Source organism: Callithrix jacchus, chromosome 4 (genome assembly GCF_049354715.1).
Source record: "Callithrix jacchus isolate 240 chromosome 4, calJac240_pri, whole genome shotgun sequence".
NCBI lineage: Eukaryota > Metazoa > Chordata > Mammalia > Primates > Cebidae > Callithrix > Callithrix jacchus.
The window spans coordinates 19,932,986-19,946,615 of NC_133505.1; the positions used below are offsets into that span (position 1 = coordinate 19,932,986).

The window sequence follows — 13,630 nt, forward strand, 5'->3', positions numbered from 1 at the left end:
ACCCTCCCTGGACTCAGGGCACCCTGACCTCCGACAAAATGACACATCATTTCCTGAGCACATTGTCGCTTCCATTCTTCTAGCTTTCATTGTTTACATGTTTTGTGTTTCCAGATTGTATATAATTTTTCTCTCTCCCTTACCAAAGTCTCCTAAGTAAACTCTGTGTAACCCACCCCTGGATTTTTAGGTCAAGTAGAAAAAAATAAAATAAGAAAGCAGATCAAGCTAATTCTTAGTGTCTTCTATGGAGTAGAGCAAAAAGAATCATCTAAAATTTATGATAAAGAAAAATTCAATCTCAGGATTTTCGTCTTCTGAATAATACTTTTAAATATTAGGTTATTGTGTATTCTATTCCTAAACAAAAGAGAGTAATTCAATATCTTGTTTGGCAAAGACCTTAGGCTTAGAATGAATGCTAAAATAGTTACAATTTGACAAAGCATTCAGTGCACATAATTAGGGCAACAGAGTCTGTTTACATTATTATTTCCAATTGGCCAATGACATAGGGAGTCAGATTTATACAAACTTAGGAGACAGACTTTAACTATTACTATATTAAGAAATATAGACACTAACCAAATTAGGAATGTTGGTAATAGTTCTATACTCAATCCACTACTTCAAATGGCATTGTTTGTGTGTTGAAAAATGTAGTAGATTTTCTTCCCAGCTTTTTTGTCTGTCTTTGGGCTGATTTTCTCCACTCTCAGATTCTGGTATTTAACAATGTCAATAGGAGGACTTCATCTGTGGTCCTGGGACTCGGGTTACTCTCCTTCCGAGGCAGGCGGATCACAAGGTCAACAGATAGAGGCTATCCTGTCCAACATGGTGAAACCCCAACTCTACTAAAAACACAAAAATTAGCTGGGTGTGGTGGCACGCACCTGTAACCCCAGCTACTTGGGAGGCTGAGGCAGGAGAATCGCTTGAACCCAGGAGGCAGGGGTTGCAGTTAGCTGAGATCACACCATTGCACTCCAGCCTGGACAACAAGAGTGAAACTCTGTCTCAACAACAAAAAAAAATCTCAACAGGAGAACTTTAAAAAACATCACTTATTGTCTTAGAGGAAAACTGTTACCTGTCACTTTTCTAATAGGCTGTACAACCTGCTTATCCAGACACCATGCACTTTTTTGCTAAGACTGAACAAGTCAGCCCTCCCAGCCTGCCTTTAACTATAGCCCAGGACAAAGTTGACACCAGCCAGCCCTGCCTTGTCACTTACTTTGGAAACAATTATTCCCAAACTAGCCAATTAATCTGGCTAGACATGTTACTGCTCCCCTGGGGCCATCTTAGAGGCTTTCTCTGTATTCCATTCAGAAGTCTTTATTTCGCAGATGTTACTTGAGGTGTGTTTGGGTTTTTTCCTTTGAGGCAGTGTCTGACTCTGTCGCCCAGGCTGGAATGCAGTGGCACCATCACATCTCACTGCAGCCTTGACCTCCTGGGCTCAAGCAATGCTCCTGCCTCAGCCTCCCCAGTAGCTGGGATTACAGGCATGTGTCACCATGCCCAGCTAATTTTTGTATTTTTAGAAGAGACAGGGTTTCCCCATGTTGGCCAAGCTGGTCTTGAACTCTTGGGCTCAAGCAATCCACCCACTTTGGCCTCCCCAAAGTGTTGGGATTACAGGTGTGAACCACCATGCCTGGCCTATTTAATGATTTTTTTTCCACTTAGGAAGGAAGATATGTAGAACATAGCTCCAACATTAAGAGAGTATCCTTTCTTTGAAATGACAGAGGACTTAGAATCTCAATGAAAAAAAATAATCAAAGGGGGAAAAGATCACCCTCCTCCACATGCTCAGTGTTAGGGACAAGCTGACTTAGAAAACCCCCTCCACCCAAGCTGACCCCTTCCCCGCGACTCTGATTGCTCTGCAGCTGCATTTCTGAACTCCTACCTAGGCACCATATCAAGGCTGCCAGACGTGCTACAATTAAGCAAAGCCTGATTACACCCATCCGGGCAGCTCCAAGGAGGACAGGGAAAACAAATGTTGGTTAACCATACTCATAAATTCCTGTTTGACACATATCTGTAAAAAATCCTGGTTTCTCTCTTTTCTTAAAACTGCCGCCACAAAAGTCACAGAATGATGTACTGTAGGTCCAAGTTGACAAACTATCTCCGTGCCTGTTACCAATGGATAGATGACCTCAGTTTTGAAACTCCCTTATGCCCCTCTCACCTCATATAAACCCCTCATTTTGTAAGCTCAGGGCTGCCTCCTCTGATGGTTGCGGAGCAGCCCAGCAGGTTAATAAAACTTGCTTGCCTGACTCTGGGTCTATTCTCCTTTCTCTCGGCCACCTTTACACTCAGCACCTCTTGGCTTCCCATCTGAAGGCCAAGGTATGCAAGACCTGGGGAAAACTGAGTTGGAGGCGGATGACACTGAGAGTTTGCTACATGCCAGGCTAGGCCAACCAGTGAGGAAGGTGGAAAAGACCTTGCATCCTGGGCTAAAAAACTGGGACTTAATTCCAGAGGAGCACACGACCTTTGGTGGAGAAGCACCTCCATGCAAGGGTGCCAGAGGGAGGAGGGTTGTGTACACATTCCCTCATGCGTCTTTCCTCTATTTAATTGCGTGTACCAATGCAAACTTCGTTACACCCTCATAATTGTTCTGAGACTTGTTTGTCTATTGCCAAGTAACTGCCATCCTTTAGTTGGGAAAGGACTTGAGGGGACACAGGTTTGAGCAGCAACCCTAGACATGTAAAGGTAAATGAAAGCAAAGACTGGCCCCGAGAGAGTTTGAAAGTAGCTTTGAGAGGCTCAGCTGCGTTGGCAGAAAAGGTTAGGTAAGTGCGGTGAGATTGTATCCATTCTGAGGCTACCTGATGGCTTTCCTTAAAAGGATTTTTTTGTTTTGTTTTGTTTTTGAGATGGAGTCTTGCTCTGTTGCCAGGCTGGAGTGCAGTGGCATGATCTTAGCTCACTGCAACCTCCACCTCCCGGGTTCAAGTGATTCTCCTGCCTCAGCATCCCAAGTAGCTGGGAATACAGGTGCACGCCACCATGCTCGGCTAATTTTTGTATTTTTAGTAGAGACGAGGTTTCATCCATGTTGGCCAGGATGGTCTCGATCTCTTGACCTTGTGATCCACCCACCTCACCCTCCCAAAGTGCTGGGATTATAGGTGTAAGTCACTGCACCCAGCCTGGGAGGGTATTTTTATGTGGTTTGCTTTGTTACTGAAGCAGGTCAAATGACTCAGGGATTCATTCTTAATTATAAAATACAGGGATTTGTTTTTACCCCTGACCTTAGAGTAATACATGGAAAAGTATAGAATGCTGGCAGTCCAATTCATTTTGGACAGCCTATGAAGTACAGTTGTCTCTCAAAGGGATAAGTTCCAGGACATCTGAGGATACCAACGTCCACAGGTGCACAGGTCCCTAATATAACATGATGTAATATTTGCATATAACCTATGCACAGCCTTGCTTGTACTTTAAATCATTTCTAAATAACTTATAATACCAAATACAATGTAAATGCTATGTAAACTGTTGTTATGCTGTATTCATTAGGGAATAATGCCAAGAAAGAAAAAAAAAGTCTGTACATGCTCAGTACAGAAGCAACCATTCTTTTTCCCTGCCCAAGTATTTTCTATCTGAGGTTGTCTGAATCCAAGGATTCAGGCCTCAGGGAAACAGAGTGCTGACTGTAAATCTGCTCTGGGTGGCCAGGTGGTTTGTAAATGGTGTTTTTAATTTAATTTTATTTTAAACATGATAATGATAATGATACTAATGTGAACAAAGAAGACATTTCCGAAGCACATCTTTAACTAAAACAACAATCCTTCTGTAACTGAGACATTTCCCAACTGGATTCACGAGAAAACCCTGCTTCTCCTGGGACCCAATCATTTTACTTTCTATACCATTCATCTAATTAGCAACATAAGAAGTTGCTGTGTAGATCACAGAACCCAAAGCATTATTTTATTTTGTTTATTTTATTTTGAGATGGAGTCTTGCTCTATCGCCAGGCTGGAGGGCAGTGGCACGATCTCCGCTCACTGCAGCCTCCCCCTCCCAGGTTCAAGTGATTCTCCTGCCTCAGCCTCCCATTAGCTGAAATTACATACACACATCACCATGCCCAGCTAATTTTTGTATTTTTGGTAGAGACAGGGTTTCAGCATGTTGGCCAGGATGGTCTCGAACTGCTGACCCCGAGATCTATCCACCTCAGCCTCCCAAAGCACTGGGATTATAGGCACGAGACACTGAGCCCAGTCCCAAAGCATTATTTTAAATTCTCATTTTAGGCTAGGTGTGGTGGCTCATACCTGCAATCCCAGCACTTTAGGAGGCCAAAACTGGCTGATCACCTGAGGTCAGGACTTCAAGACCAGCCTGGCCAACATGCCGAAACCCAGTCTCCACTAAAAATGCAAAAATTTTCTGGGCGTGGTGGTGGGTGCCTGTCATCCTAGCTACTCCAGAGGCAGGTGAATGGCTTGAGAGACAGAAGTTGCAGTGAGCTGAGATCACGCCACTGCACTCGAGCCTGGGTGATGAGCAAAACTGTGCTTCAGAAAATAAAAAATAAATTCTCATCTCACAGTGGGGGAAAGAAGTTTAACATGTGTAATTTTAAAGACCCAGGCAGCAAGTCTAGAACTGGTCTTGCCATCTCTGTGTGAGCTGGTATGGTCTGTACCTGATTTTGATGCGACAAAGTTATGAATGGAAACACTTCCTGGATGCTGAATGATGCCAAGCAAATACTTGCAAAAGACAGTTTACAAAGTATTTAAATAGGCAAATGTTAAGGTGCATTCGGCTAGGGGCAATCTTCTATCAGCATACATCTAGCAATTGGAAATATGAAAATCCTGACATCTGGGGCCTTAGAAAATGAAAAATAAGTTGCCAAAAATAGGTCATGGCCAATGAACATTTCAAGACAAGACTTACTATGGAATTCACTTGTGGAAATTGTTTAACACCGGGTGGGTGACTGACTCATTAATTGTATTACCAAAACACTGGTTTCCATGACTATCAGCCAAATTGGGTGTGCCTGTAGCTTGAGGGTAAGGACAGTACTGATCAGTGGTTTGCATATTTTACTTTAACATCTCATCACCTGGAGGGGCTGTAGAAATAAAGGTTATAGACCAGAAGCGGTGGTTTATGCCTGTAATCCCAGCACTTTGGGAGGCTGAGGAGGGTGGATCACTTGAGGTCAGGTGTTCAAGGCTAGCCTGGCGAACATGGTGAAACCCCGTCTCTACTAAAAATACAAAAAAATTAGCCGGGCATGGTGGCAGGCACCTGTAATCCCAGCTACTTGGGAGGCTCAGGCAGGAGAATCACTTGAATCCAGGAGGAGGAGGAGGAGGTTCCAGTGAGTCTAGATGGTGCCATTGCACTCCAGCCTGGGCGAGACAGCGAGACTCCATCTCAAAAAAATAAAATAAATTAAAATTCAGGCTACAGGGTACTGCCCTAACAGTTCAGTATGTTCCAGGTAAGTTTAATAATTTATGTTTCTGACAGGTGTGGTAGCAGAAAGAAAGGTGGTTGACCTCTGACTGTGATGCCTATAATCACAGCACTTGCCAGAGGCTGAGGGGGAGGATTAGTTGACCCCAGGAGTTTGAAACCAGCCTGAGCAACATAGTGAGACCTTGTCTTTACAATAAATTAAAAAGTTAGCCAGGTACAGTGATGCATGCCACCTACTTGGGAGGCTGAAGTGGGAAAATCACTTGAATTTGGTAGGTCAAGGCTCAGGGGTGGTGCCTCTGTACTCCAGCCTGGGTGACAGAGCAAGACCCTGTCTCAGTAATAATAATAATAATAATTTGCATTTTGGTCCCAGATGAAGCTGAAACTAGTCATCCTAGGACCAAAGTTTGGGAGTCAAGAGACCAGAGACCAAAATTACTTGATTTTTTTTTTTTTTCTCAATGGCCCCATCTGATCTACTTTTCCTATAACTAAGTAATATACTGTAAGAAAAAAAAAATGTTAGGCCAGATGCGGTGGCTCACACCTGTAATCCCAGCACTTTGGGAGGCCAAGGCGGGCGGATCACCTGAGGTCAGAAGTTCAAGACCAGCCTGGCTAACATGGTGAAACCCCATCTCTACTAAAAATACAAAATTAGCCAGGCATGGTGGTGGGCACCTGTAATCCCAGCTACTCGGGAGGCTGAGGCAGGAGAATCACTTGAACCCAGGAGGTGGAGATTGCAGTGAGCTGAGATCAAGCTACTGGACTCCAGTCTGGACAACAAGAGTGAACTCCGTCTCAAAAAATATATATATATAAAATATATTTATATTATACATATATAATATATATATTTTGGGGTAAACTGTACTGTACAACTTGGAAATACTTGGTAAACAAGAACTCAAATGACAGATAATCTAACCACTAGAGCAAAATTTACTATGGAAAACTAATTGGTGGTAGTAGAGGGAGAAAATGAATCACACAAACACCTAGTGTTTATCTTTAAAGAAGAGAAACACTGGTTACAAGTCATCTCCCAAATGCCATCTCTAATTACTATACACAGCAACCACACCTGGGCACAATCCAGCTTTTACAAAGTATAGAACAGAATTATTTAACAATAAACACTGCTGCACTGAGTAGTGGTTACAAGCTGAATTCGAAGAGGGTGTAGGGAAAGGATTAAAAAAGAGACAGAGAGCTACTCAGGAGGCTGAGGCAGGAGAATCACTTAAACCTGGGAGGTGGAGGTTGTAGTCAGCCAAGATCGCACCACTGCACTCCAGCCTGGGTAACAGAGCGAGACCCTGTCTCAAAAAAAAGAAAAAAAAAAAAAAAAAAATAGGCCGGGCGCAGTGGCTCAAGCCTGTAATCCCAGCACTTTGGGAGGCCGAGGCGGGTGGATCACGAGGTCAAGAGATCGAGACCATCCTGGTCAACATGGTGAAACCCCGTCTCTACTAAAAATTACAAAAAAAAATTAGCTGGGCATGGTGGCGCGTGCCTGTAATCCCAGCTACTCAGGAGGCTAAGGCAGGAGAATTGCCTGAACCCAGGGGGCGGAGGTTGCGGTGAGCCGAGATTGCGCCATTTCACTCCAGCCTGGGTAACAAGAGCGAAACTCCGTCTCAAAAAAAATAAAAAAAAAAAAATAATAAATAAAGGCCAGGCATGATGGCTGACACCTGTAATCCCAGCACTTTGGGAGGCTGAGGCGGGTGGATCATCTGAGGTCAGGAGTTCAAGATCAGCCTGACCTTGAACCCCCAGTCAAGGTGAAACCCGTCTCTATTAAAAACACAAAAATTAGCCAGACATGGTGGCTCATGCCCGTAATCCCAGTTATGCAGGAGGCTGAGGCAGGAGAATTGCTTGAACCCGGGAGGTGGAGGTTGCAGTGAGCAGAGCTCATACCACTGTACTCCAGCCCCGGCGAAAGAGCAAAACTCCATCTCAAAAAAAAAAAAAAAAAAGGAGAGAGAGAGAGCGAGAGAGGGAGAGAGAGAGAGAGATTTAAGGAGAAAGGAAGGAAGGCAGAAAATTCCAAGTTAATTCATGAAGAATCGGAGCATTTGGAATCCTCACGCCTTGATGGAGAAGTGTGAATTGGTATGACAACTCTGAAAAGCCAACGATGTCTACTAAAGTTGAGCTACCTATATCCTATTACCTAACAATTCCATTCCCCAGTATTTACTCAGCAGAAATGCAGCGTGTTCATCAAAAGGTATCTCGGTCAAGATTCACTGCAGTCATATTCATAATACAGCCAAAGTGGAAACTACTCAAATGCCCACCAACAGTTACTATACTGCAGGGTTTCTCAGCCTTGGCACTACTGGCATTTGGGGCTGAAAAATGCCTTGCTGTGAGGGCTGTGTGTCGTAGGATGTGCTGCTCTGTGCATTGTAGGATGTTGAGGGGCACCCCTGGCCTCTACTCACTAATGTCCGGAGCACGTTTTGCTTCCCTCCCCGACCTCTGACAACCAAAAATGTTTTCAAATATGGGTTCTTCTCTCGATGCAGCAATGAGAATGAATTAAATACAACTGCCTGGAACAAAAAAGATGAATCACACAAACATACTGTTAAACAGAAGCAAGCCGGAAAGAAAAAATAATACAAACTGTATATTTCCACTTACATAAAGTACAAAAACAAGATTTTATAATCTAGAGTGTACAAAGGGCTTCCCTGGCAAGTGGAGTGGATGGTATAACAGGGTACCAGGCAAGTATGAGTGATGACGCTGATAGCTGGCATTAGGCACTAGACACAGAAGGTCACTGTTGTTTGCCCCCAGTCACTCAGCTAGAACGTGAACGGCTTTGCTCCCAAGCTCTCACTCCTGTCCTAACATTTTTTTTGTAGTGCCCTTTCTGAGAGGCCCAGAAGTATCTTAGTGTCAGGGCCCAGATCTGTTTCATGGAAAAATCCTGAGACATAAGGAGAACTGTGTTCACTTTCATTTATTTTTAATTTTTTGTACAGATGGGGTCTCATTCAACTGCCCAGGCTGGAGTGCATGGAGTGCAGTGGCAGGATCTTAGCTCACTGCAGCCTCAAACTCCTGGACTCAAGTGATCCTCCTGTTTCAGCCTCTCAGATTTTGATCTCTAAATACCATTCTCTATTCAATAGAACCAGGGCTTCAGATCTCGTAGTTCAAGACCAGCCTGACCAACATGGAGAAACCCTGTCTCTACTAAAAATACAAAATTAGCCAGGCATGGGGGTGCATGCCTGTAATCATAGCCACTTGGGAAGCTGAGGCAGGAGAATCACTTGAACCTGGGAGGCGGAGGTTGTGGTGAGCCGAGATGGCGCCACTGCACTCCAGCCTGGGAAACAAGAGCAAAACTGTCTCAAAAAAAAAAAAAAATTGCATAAATAGAAATCTAAGTCCCTAGGGCTATAAATAAATAAGCCAACAGGCAGGAGAAGGGGTGGCTCTATCTTATAGTTGAATGTCAACTAATAAACAGAGAAGAAGGATAAATTTTATTTAAAAATCATGATTTGGTAACTATCACAGTAAAAATGGAGTCAGGCAAGATCCCATGAATGGCAAAACTGGGGAGTGACTGTTTGATAAACAGGATAATTACAATATTATCCTGTGTAATAAATAAACACACTTCCTAGCTTTTCACTGGAGAAATGTGACAGGCACTATCTTAGCCAAGTTTTAAAAAGTCATCATCATTATAAGGCTCTGCAGTATTATTTCTGCCATATCTTTGCCCAAAGGGCATAACCTAAATCTAATGAAAAATTGTCAGAGTCGCACTCTTCAAAAATGAGATCTTGGAAGACAAAGACAGACCGAGAAATTGTTCCAAAGTGGAGGAGACCAAAGAGATATGACGGCTAAGTTCAGCTCAAGATTCTTGATCAGATCCCAGATTCATGAAGGACTTGATGAATATAAGCATGCATACTGGAATAGGGTCAGTGGGTTAAATAGTAATGCTACTTAACACTTGATGATTATAGGTGGGCTGTCTTTGTTGCTAGGGAACATGCTTTGAAATATTAAGGGATAACCTGCAGATTGTTTAAGAAAAATATATCGGCCGGGCGTGGTGGCTCACGCCTGTAATCCCAGCACTTTGGGAGGCCAAGGCGGGTGGATCACGAGGTCAAGAGATCGAGACCATCCTGGTCAACATGGTGAAACCCCGTCTCTACTAAAGATACAAAAAATTAGCCGGGCATGGTGGCGCGTGCCTGTAATCCCAGCTACTCGAGAGGCTGAGGCAGGAGAATTGCCTGAACCCAGGAGGCGGAGGTTGCGGTGAGCCGAGATTGGGCCATTGCACTCCAGCCTGGGTAACAAGAGCGAAACTCCGTCTCAGAAAAAAAAAAAAAAAAAAAAAGAAAAATATATGAATAACAGAGAGAGAAGAACATGATTAGAGAAGTGTACAAAATATTACGGATTGGGAAATATGGGTAAAGGGTATACAAGAGCTCTTTATACTATGCTTGTAAGTATAGAAGTTTGAAATAGTTTAAAATAAAAGGTTGAAGGAGGCCAGGCACAGTGGCTCACACCTGTAATCCCAGCACTTTGGGAGGCCAAGGTGGGCAGATCACCTGAGGTCGGGAGTTAAAAACCAGCCTGACCAACATGGTGAAACCTGTCTTGACTAAAAACAAATACAAAATTAGCTAGGTAAGGTGGCACATGCCTGTAATCCTAGCTACTCGGGAGGCTGAGACAGGAGAATTGCTTGAACTTGGGAGGCGGAGGTTGTTGTGAGCCGAGATCTCCTCATTGTACTCCAGCCTGGGCAACAAGACCGAGACTCTGTCTCAAAAAAAAAAAAAAAAAAAAAGGTTGAAAGAAATCTTTGTGATGGCAAGAATTTCTTAAGGTAGGACATAAAATCATGAACCACAAAAGAAAAAATTGTGTAACAATCCCATAAAGCATATTTTTATATATGGATGGGTGTGCCATAGATTACCAACATATTATTAATGTTGATTATCTCTGGAAAAAGATGCAATACAGAGAAGGATAAGGAAGTATGGACATGTTTTATTTTTCTTAATCTTTTGTGTACTGTTTAAATTTTTAAAATAAGGCTAGACTACTTTCATAAAAATAAGCTTCAAAATGTAAAAAGTAAATAAAAGGTTGAAAACTCACTGAGATCTTTAAACATTTTATAGATCTTCAAAGAGTAATATTTTCTTTTTTTTTTTCCTTTGAGACGGAGTTTCGCTCTTGTTTCCCAGGCTAGAGTACAATGGCGCGATCTTGGCTCACTGCAACCTCTGCCTCCAGGTTCAAGCCATTCTCCTGCCTCAGCCTCCCAAGTAGTGGGATTACAGGCACCTTCCACTATGCCTGGATCATTTTCTTGTATATTTAGTAGAGACCAGGTTTCACCATGTTGGCCAGGCTGTTCTCAAACTCCAGACCTCAGGCAATCTGCCTTCCTTAGCCTCCCAAAGGGCTGGGATTACAGGCGTGAGTCACCATGCCCAGCCAATATTTTCATTAAATAAGGTGCATGACTTATAGGAACATTAGAGAGGAAGTATGTAGATGAGAATGATCAGGAATTAGGGGTTAAACACACTTAGATGAAGTAATTTTACCTTTTGGAGCCTCAGCTTCCCCATCTGCAAATTGGAGATAATAATTAACCACCTTCCTCAGGTTTTCTGTGAAGTTCAGATGAGTTAACCAAATAAAGCATCAATGTTAGTCTCTCTGCTCTCTCTCTGAAAAGACATTTGTTCTATAGAATTTCCTCTTTAGAAAACATTTACATTCCCATCAACAAAACAGTGCTAGTACTGTTAGAGCTGCCTATGTTGTCTGATGGATAAAAATTGTCTGACTCAATAAAATTAACATAAAATATTTATTAAAATATGATTCCACTAAAGATTGATGCTCTATTAACAGATATGGCTCTTCTCTGCCTCTTGTGACCAAATGGAAACTGCCTTTCTGATCGTTTGAATCTGGTGATTAATGTGGAATGAGTTGTTCATTAAGGAAGTACTTTTCAATGATTTTCACACAATGACACATATTGAAAACAATTAAAGTTGACCTTGGCAAACATTTATTTACAATAGCTTACTTTACTGTAGTAAAAGTATATAATTGTTACTGGTAAAGCTTCCATTCAACAGTAGGTTTGTTGTTTTTTTTTTTTGAGACCGAGTGTTGCTCTTGTTGTCCAGGCTGGAGTGCAATGGCGAGATCTCGGTTCACTGCAAACTCCACCTCTCAGGTTCAAATGATTCTCCTGCCTCAGCCTCCCGAGTAGCTGGGACTACAGGCACACACCACCATGCCTGGCTAATTTTTTTTTTTTTTTTTTTTTTGTAGAGATGGGGTGTCTCCATGTTGGTCAGGCTGGTCTCAAACTCCCAATCTCAGGTGATCCACCCGCCTTGGCCTCCCAAAGTGCTGAGATTACAGGCATGAGCCACCGCTCTGACCCCCCCACACACACTTTTTCTGAGACCGAGTCTCACTTTTTTGCCCAGGTTGGGGTGCAGAGGTATGATCTTGACTCACTGCAACCTCTGCCTACCACGTTCGAAATATTCTCCTGTCTCGGCCTCCCAAGTAGCTGGGACTACAGGCTTGAGCCACCATACCCAGCGATTTTTTGTATTTTTTAGTATAGACAGGGTTTCACACCATATTGGACAGGATAGTCTCGAACTACTGACCTCGTGATCTACGTGCCTCAGCCTCCAAAAGTGTTGGAATTATAGGCATGAGCCACCATGCCTGGCCAACACTAGATTTTTAATAGTTAAGTTTTTGAGGAGTCAAAAGCTATACATAAGTTTTTGGCTACACAGGGTTTCAGTGGGCCTAACCCGCACGTTGTTCAATGGTCAACTGCATTTGTCTTACTCCCATAGACACAATGGACAAAGCTGCTCTCAGCCAGAGGTATCTGGCCAAAAGACTTCAACTGCCCTGGGTTTTGCCTGCCATATATGCTGCTGAGATCAATGTGTAGCTGATCAGTAACCCATTCCCAGCCCATCAGCATGCACAGAAATGACAAGGAAGCTCAGCAGTGAGGCATAAAGAACAGCAAAAGAGACTGCCATTACAGGAATCAGTTTAAGAAGCTAAAAACACACATTGAGGCACGGTGGCTCATGCCTGTAATCCCAGCACTTTGGGAGGCAGAGGTAGGCAGATCATGAGGTCAGGAGTTTGAGACCAGCCTGACCAACATGGTGAAACCCTGTTTCTATTAAAAACACAAAAACGATCTGGGCATGGTGGTGCACACCTGTAATCCCAGCTATTTGGGAGGCTGAGGCAGGAGAATCACTTGAACCCGGGAGGTGGAGGTTGCAGTGAGCCGAGACTACGCCACTGCAGTCCAGCCTGGGCGACAGAGCAAGACTCCATCTCAGAAAAAGAAACAAACAAAAAAACATTAGAAAAAGATCACACTCAAGGAAAAGATCAAGCCATTTCTAGCTGTCCTTGGAACTAGACCTTTCAAACTTTGGAACAATTAACTCTAGGTTTCTTCTTTCAGGTCTCAGGTCTTATCAACAGTGACCTGTCATTGTCACTGATTTTATTCCTTAACCTTGCCTTTTCCTTAATTTCATTTCCCTGCCATCCTAACCATCTCTTGTATTGCTTGGGAGCTGAAAAGGAAGAAAGCCTTACACCCTGCCCCACTCCTGGCTTTTGCCTGATTCACGAAGCTGAAGACACTCGAGTCTCCCAGACCAGGACTAACCTCTGTAAAGTCACTAGAGCAGCTAAAAACAGCTCCACATGGCTCAGTATTTGAATGGAAAATTCTACAAGAGTGACTGATTTACCCTTCATAAAAACTGTTACGATTTTTCACCAAGGCTTGAAGGAGGTTAGGGTTGAAACCATCATAGGAATTTGAAGTTCACTCTATTCCTAATAAGGAGAAAACTAGAGACACATTTATGAATCCTTCGAGGTAAAAATAAAAGAACAGGAAACCTGTCAAACACTGTCCTAAATTTGTCAAGCTCAGGAACACAAAAGGTAGCATTTTAAGCAGCAAAAATCACTAAGGATGTTTGAAATGAGCCGGACTGATGTGTATTTAAACAAA

At 43.1% G+C, this 13,630-nt stretch overlaps 1 protein-coding gene across 1 annotated transcript in view; it reads right to left on the reverse strand.

Annotated features, from left to right (window-relative positions):
• Nucleotides 1–13,630, reverse strand: part of GCNT2 (glucosaminyl (N-acetyl) transferase 2 (I blood group)) — a 103,721-nt gene that overhangs the window by 74,457 nt on the left and 15,634 nt on the right. The gene's annotated exons all lie outside the window — the stretch shown is intronic.